Below are 7229 nucleotides of genomic sequence, written 5' to 3' on the forward strand. Positions count from 1 at the left end.
GAGAAAATACTTTCAGACAAAAAGCTAAAAAGCGACTGCCCCTAAAAACCAATGACTCCCTTTGAAAACGGGTGATGTGGCATTAGAAACATTTATTATCATGTAAAAATGTACTACAAAGTGTAGCTAACTTTGGTCATACCCACTCAGCACGTGATGTCCAAGGACGTTGAATTATGGGGCGATATCAGGTCTGTCTGTTGTGGCCGCTATTTCGCCTCAAAATAGTCATCCCAAATTGGCATGTGAAAACTATGTAAATGTCTCTCGGACAAGGTGACTTTTATCAATATCCACTCTAAAAATGAAAGGTTCCTGGAGTATCCTGTAAGGGTTCTTCAAATTGAAACTGTGGGTGAACCCCTAAAAGTTATTTGAAGAACCCCTTTATCATGGTTCCTCTAAAGAACTTTTTGGGGTTCCTTTTTTAAACTCCCTGTCCACCCTTCCTTCATTATAAAAAATATTTTAATAACAATATTGACAATATTGATTTAAATAATTCATTGTTTTTTTAGTGGCACCACAAATGTGAATGAATATTTACAAAACAATCTATCAAACAAAACACATTACAAAATTGCAACATTTCTGCAGACATGTCAGACCATAATAAATAATAGATTTATTTTGTATAGTGCTTTTCATGACATTTAAAAAATATAAAATAACGGTGTACAATAAAAACAACTTACATTAAAAATGAATCATAGGTAAACTAACAACATTGTCGACTTGATGCTAAATACAGATTTTTCAGCTTTAGTGTGTATATCGTATCCACTTAGTTATGTTAGGAAGTTTGTCATCTTTATGACCGGCCCTGGTAACTTCACCCCAACTTCTCTTATCCCCAGAACACAGTAACTTATTAACAACATAAGTGTTTTACTGACATTTTGAGGAAATTTAAGGGAAAGTAAAAAATACAGACCTTGCAGAGCCCCAAGTCCCATGGGGACGTCCTCGAGAGGGCGTGGATGTTCTCCCCATCAAAGGCCAGCGGGTTTTCACTCATGGTGAAATGGATTTCCACTGATGTGCAGTAAAGGAGTGAAAAGCGGTGAAATCTGTGTCAACAAAAGTTAGAAAAGATTCATATACATACAAAGAACAAAGAACAGAACAAATGTTCAGCTGTAGTTTTATATAAGCATGCACACCTATGTTTTTGAAGAAACAGATGATTGGTGCAAAGGCATACCTTGTCACGGACATGAAGGCCACTCGGGTCCTCAATTGAAGAGGTTGGGCAAGAGCAGAATCGCTGCTGTGGTCTCCAGTCCTAGTAAAGCAATGATCTTACTACACTTGCTAATTTTATTACAAAATACGTTAGAGAAAGGGAAGGAATAAGAGCAAATACCTCTTCAGGGACTGTCAAAATAGCAGGATGATGTCCTCACCTCTGTCTCGCCTCTCTACCTCTGATAGTACTTGAATGATATTTTTGTCTATATCCATTCAATGGACTTGATTCATTTCTGAGAAGATCTGAAAATATCATTTGGACACATTTGTCCAAATTTGCATGGGAGGTTTATTTCTTAGACTGGGTTAAGATGTAAATTTTGGGACACATCCTCAGTAGTGTGCCTTCGAATCAGTGGGTGTTTCGGCCTTTAATCACTAAACACCCTCATCAAAGGTGGCCAGCTAAAGGGTGATCAAGCCATAGCTTGTGTCCCATGCCCAATTAAGCCAAGATTTTTGTCAGGTCATTGTTGATTGTTTCCCACTCTCTCTTTTCAACAGCTTTGGGCCACTTCACACTCGGTCTGTGCCCTTTGATCTTTTCCTCTTTTAGAGGTCTCTGTGGTTGGGTGAGTTCACCCACCGGCATTTCTGTGCTTGTGTTATCCTCCTCGGTTACAGGGGTGCTGATGCTCTGCGAACTTTGGTTTGCGTCCTGTCGCTGTGCTTCATTCGACTGATTTGACTGGCTGCTTCGTAAGAAGTACTGGTCAACGCGAGGTCCCTGTCTCTGCTCTCCCAAGCACCTTTTCCTCCCTTGACATATATATAAAATAAATATTGAAATATAAATGTTGAAACATAAATGGCATCGACATACAATTGAATGTAAAATAGAAGAACATATTGGAGAAAGCACTAGCCAATTCAGTACTGCCATACAGTAACAGTACTGCCATACAGCCCTAATATCACATTTCAAGATATCTTTGGACACAAATTGTTCAATATTTTATCAGGCTGACTTTAAATATTATACACAACATTTTGCTGTGTGGCAATAATGTTTGGATTCTGAAGGGATAGTATTATCCATGTAACGTTTCCAAAATGGGATAGTATTGTCCATGGAACGTTACCAAAATGGGATAGCATTGTCCATGTAACGTTTCCAAAATGGGATAGTATTGTACATGTAACATTTCCAAAATGGGATAGTATTGTACATGTAACGTTTCCAAAATGGGATAGTATTGACCATTTAACGTTTCCAAAATGGGATAGTATTGTCCATGGAACGTTTCCAAATTGGGATAGTATTGTCCATGTAACGTTTCCAAAATGGGATAGTATTGTACATGTAACATTTCCAAAATGGGATAGTATTGTACATGTAACATTTCCAAAATGGGATAGTATTGTACATGTAACATTTCCAAAATGGGATAGTATTGTACATGTATTGTTTCCAAAATGGGATAGTATTGTACTTGTAACGTTTCCAAAATGGGATAGTATTGACCATGTAACGGTTTCCAAAATGGGATAGTATTGTCCATGTAACGTTTCCAAAATGGGATAGTATTGTCCATGTAACTTTCCAAAATGGGATAGTATTGTACATGTAACGTTTCCAAGATGGGATAGTATTGTCCATGTAACGTTTCCAAAATGGGATAGTATTGTCCATGTAACGTTTCCAAAATGGGATAGTATTGTACATGTAACGTTTCCAAAATGGGATAGTATTGTACATGTAATGTTATGCCCCCTTGTGAGTTAATAGTATTGCATGCTGTAGCAGGCTATACAAAGATGAAGACCTCCATTGACGATTCAGTTCATTGTAACATCTCGTCTGGACAGGTCACCGTCCGTAGTTAGTTAGTTTGTTAGTTAACGTTAGTAGTTCATTATCACAAAAGTGAGAACTGCTCTAGATTGGAAACTTACGTTAATGAGTGTAAAGCCATGTTGGCTTTATGGAAACGATATACAATAGATGGGGAAGAATATAGTTGAGGGAAATAATCCAAACCTAGTTCTGCCAAGTTAGGACATAACTTTATTTAGCTAGATAACGGTACTGTACTGTAGCTCATACAACGCCGACGGTTAAACCCGGCTTTCTAATATTTACGGTAATTAACTAGAGTAACGTTATGGAAGATATTCACAGAAAACCATCATTGTCTTCGTTATTCATTATTAGTATGTTATATTAGAATTATAAATTATTTTGATATATATTCAGAGCCAAACATCAACCCAACTTAACCTTTTTAACTTGTTGTCTCATCCAAACTTGTCACCATCGTTTTCAGTCGTAATTGCAAAGTTCCCGGAAGAAGTCCAGCAACAACGGAGGTTCCTCGATGAAACCACCTTCTAACAAGTTCTTTGAAGAACCTTTTGGGGCTGTTTTTCATTGACCAAGAACCCTACGGTTCTTAGGGGATCTGAGAACAACTCCAGTTGAACCCTTACTTTTTAGAGTTGTAGTCGGCTCTATTTACTCTCTGATTCAACATGATGATTAACATCAACGATCAAGTTAGCTGCTGCTGCTCCAATACAGTATGAGGTGAGACGGTAAACTGACGTTGAATCATAATGAGTAAGTTAATTAAAATGAATTAGTGAAACTGTTAAAAAATAGTATATGGCATATTAAATATATTATGCTATTGTTATCATATTAAATATATTATGCTATTGTTATCATATTAAATATATTACGCTATTGTTGTCATATAGAAACATCATGGAATATTGTACATCATATTAAATATATTACGCTATTGTTATCATATAGAAACATCATGGAATATTGTACATCATATTAAATACTGCTATGCGGATGACACACAGCTCTTCATTTCAATGAAACATGGTGAAGCCCCAAAATTGCCCTCGCTAGAAGCCTGTATTTCAGACATAAGGAAGTGGATGGCTGCCAACGTTCTACTTTAAAACTCGGACAAAGAGAGATGCTTGTTCTAGGTCCCAAGAAACAAAGAGATCTTCTGTTGAATCTGACAATTAATCTTTAATGGTTGTACAGTCGTCTCAAATAAAACTGTGTAGGACCTCGGCGTTACTATGGACCCTGATCTCTCTTTTGATGAACATATCAAGATTGTTTCAATAACAGCTTTTTTCCATCTACGTAACATTGAAAAAAGCAGAAACTTTCTGTCCAAAAATGATGCAGAAAAATTAATCCATGCTTTTGTTACTTCTAGGTTAGACTACTGCAATGCTCTACTTTCCGGCTACCCGGATAAAGCACTCTGCCGTGGCAGAGATCTTTGTGGGCTATACTCGGCCTTGTCTCAGGAGGGTAAGTTGGTGGTTGTGGGGGCTGTGCTTTGGAAAAGTGGGTGGGGTTATATCCTTCCTGTTTGGCCCTGTCAGTGGGTATCATGGTCTCCTGACCCCTCCTGTCTCAGTCTCCAGTATTTATGCTGCAGTAGTTTATGTGTCGGGGTCAGTTTGTTATATCTGGAGTATTTCTCCTGTCTTATGTGGTGTCCTGGGTGAATTTAAGTATGCTCTCTCTAATTATCTCTTTCTTTCTCTCTCTCTGAGGACCTGAGCCCTAGGACCATGCCTCAGGACTACCTGGCATGATGACTCCTTGCTGTCCCCAGTCCACCTGGCCGTGCTACTGCTCCAGTTTCAACTGTTCTGCCCTATGGGACTCCCATTATGCACACAATGCCCCATAAAGAGATTTTTGCCAATGTATTTACTTAGGTATTCAGACCCTTTGCTATGAGACTCGAAATTGATCATCCTTGAGATGTTTCTATAACTTGATTGGAGTCCACCTGTGGTAAATTCAATTGATTAGACATGATTTGGAAAGGCACACACACAGTTGACAGTGCATGTCAGAGCAAAAACCAAGCCATAAGGTCAAAGAAATTGTCCATAGAGCTCTGAGACAGGATAGTGTCGAAGCACAGATCTGGGGAAAGGCACCAAAAAATGTCTTCAGCATTGAAGGTCCCACAAAACACAGTGGCCTCCATCATTCTTAAATGGAAGAAGTTTGGAACCACCAAGACTCTTCTTAGAGCTGGCCGCCTGGCCAAACTGAGAAATCGGCGGAGAAAGGCTTTGGTCAGGGAGGTGAACATGAACCCGATGTTCACTCTGACAGAGCTCCAGAGTTCCTCTGTGGAGATGGGAGAACCTTCCAGAAGGACAACCATCTCTGCAGCACTCCACCAATCAGGCCTTAATGTAGCAATGATTAAATTGTCAAGATTGATTTCAATGGACAATTCTGTGAACTGTTCTGTGAAAGGTGTTGGCTAGAGATGACATGCAGGAGCTTGCAGGGATTTGTAGTCTTGCATGTCGTCTTCTTTGATGCTAATTAGCATTTAAGAATCTGAGAGTAAAGAGACACAAATATATTGATACAAGTATTTGTATTTACTATGGATCCCACATTAGTTCCAGCCAAGGCAGCAGCTACTCTTCCTGGGGTTTAGGATGGATCGGCCATTAATTCCTGACAAGGCAGCAGCTACGGATCCCATTAGTTCCTGCCAAGGCAGCAGCTACTCTACCTGGGGTTTATTATGGATCCCCATTAGTTCCTGCCAAGGCAGCAGCTACTCTTCCTGGGGTTTATGATGGATCCCCATTACTTCCTGTCAAGGCAGCAGCTACTCTTCCTAGGGTTTATGATGGATCCCAATTAGTTCCTGCCTAGTAAAGAAGTAAGGTCAGGGAGTGTGCCAGCCTGCCTGAACCTCCCCTTTCGAGCAAAAGGTGTAAATAATGGGTTGTGAATTAAAATATATTAATGATGGGTTATGAACTAACAGGTATAAATGATGGGTTATGAATTAACCCACCCCCTCCAGGCATTTCAGTACATTCAGGATTTCTTAAGGTCCATGTGTAATGTATTTGGTTATACCTTTCTCTCTCTCTCCATCTCTTCTTTAACAAGCAGCTATGTTGTTGTCACTCTCTCTCTCCAGTCAATAACCAGTTATCCCTCAACACCCTTTACACATGTACTGTACTGGAATTATCCCTCTACACATGTACTGCACTGGAATTATCCCTCTACACATGTACTGTACTGGAATTATCCCTCTACACTTGTACTGTACTGGAATTATCCCTCTACACTTGTACTGTACTGGAATTATCCCTCTACACATGTACTGTACTGGAATTATCCCTCTACACATGTACTGCACTGGAATGATCCCTCTACACATGTACTGTACTGGAATTATCCCTCTACACTTGTACTGTACTGGAATTATCCCTCTACACTTGTACTGTACTGGAATTATCCCTCTACACATGTACTGCACTGGAATTATCCCTCTACACATGTACTGGAATTATCCCTCTACACATTTACTGTACTGGAATTATCCCTCTACACCATGTACTGCACTGGAATTATCCCTCTACACATGTACTGTACTGGAATTATCCCTCTACACCATGTACTGCACTGGAATTATCCCTCTACACATGTACTGCACTGGAATTATCCAGTGACAAACTAGACTATGACAGTAAATCTCATTTCTTAGGTGTTTTTAGTCATGCATGAAAGGTCTGGGGTGGTTCTGTGGTTATAATTTTCTGACCATGGAATACATTTCTGGCCATGCTGGCAGGGTCTGAATCAAACCCAATGTCCACCTGGTAAACTGGCAGGGTCTGAATCAAACCCAATGGGAGGGAAGATTGGTCAAGAGGGTGATGATTATTGTTGTTCTACTGCCTGATTGTTATACAACAACACTGTTTACAAATCCTTTGTTGAAGAACAAGAAGACCCGCACACTGTTTACAAATCCTTTGTTAAAGAACAAGAAGACCCGCACACTGTTTACAAAAGCTTTGTTAAAGAACAAGTTGTTGTTTGGGTCTCACTGCTTTGCTTTAACTTGGCCAGGTAGCAGTTGTAAACTTGTTCTCAACTGGCCACCTGGTTAAACTATCATTATGACATCATGGCCATCTGGTTAAATAAAGCAATTTATTTA

Source organism: Oncorhynchus nerka, linkage group LG27 (genome assembly GCF_034236695.1).
Source record: "Oncorhynchus nerka isolate Pitt River linkage group LG27, Oner_Uvic_2.0, whole genome shotgun sequence".
Lineage (NCBI taxonomy): Eukaryota > Metazoa > Chordata > Actinopteri > Salmoniformes > Salmonidae > Oncorhynchus > Oncorhynchus nerka.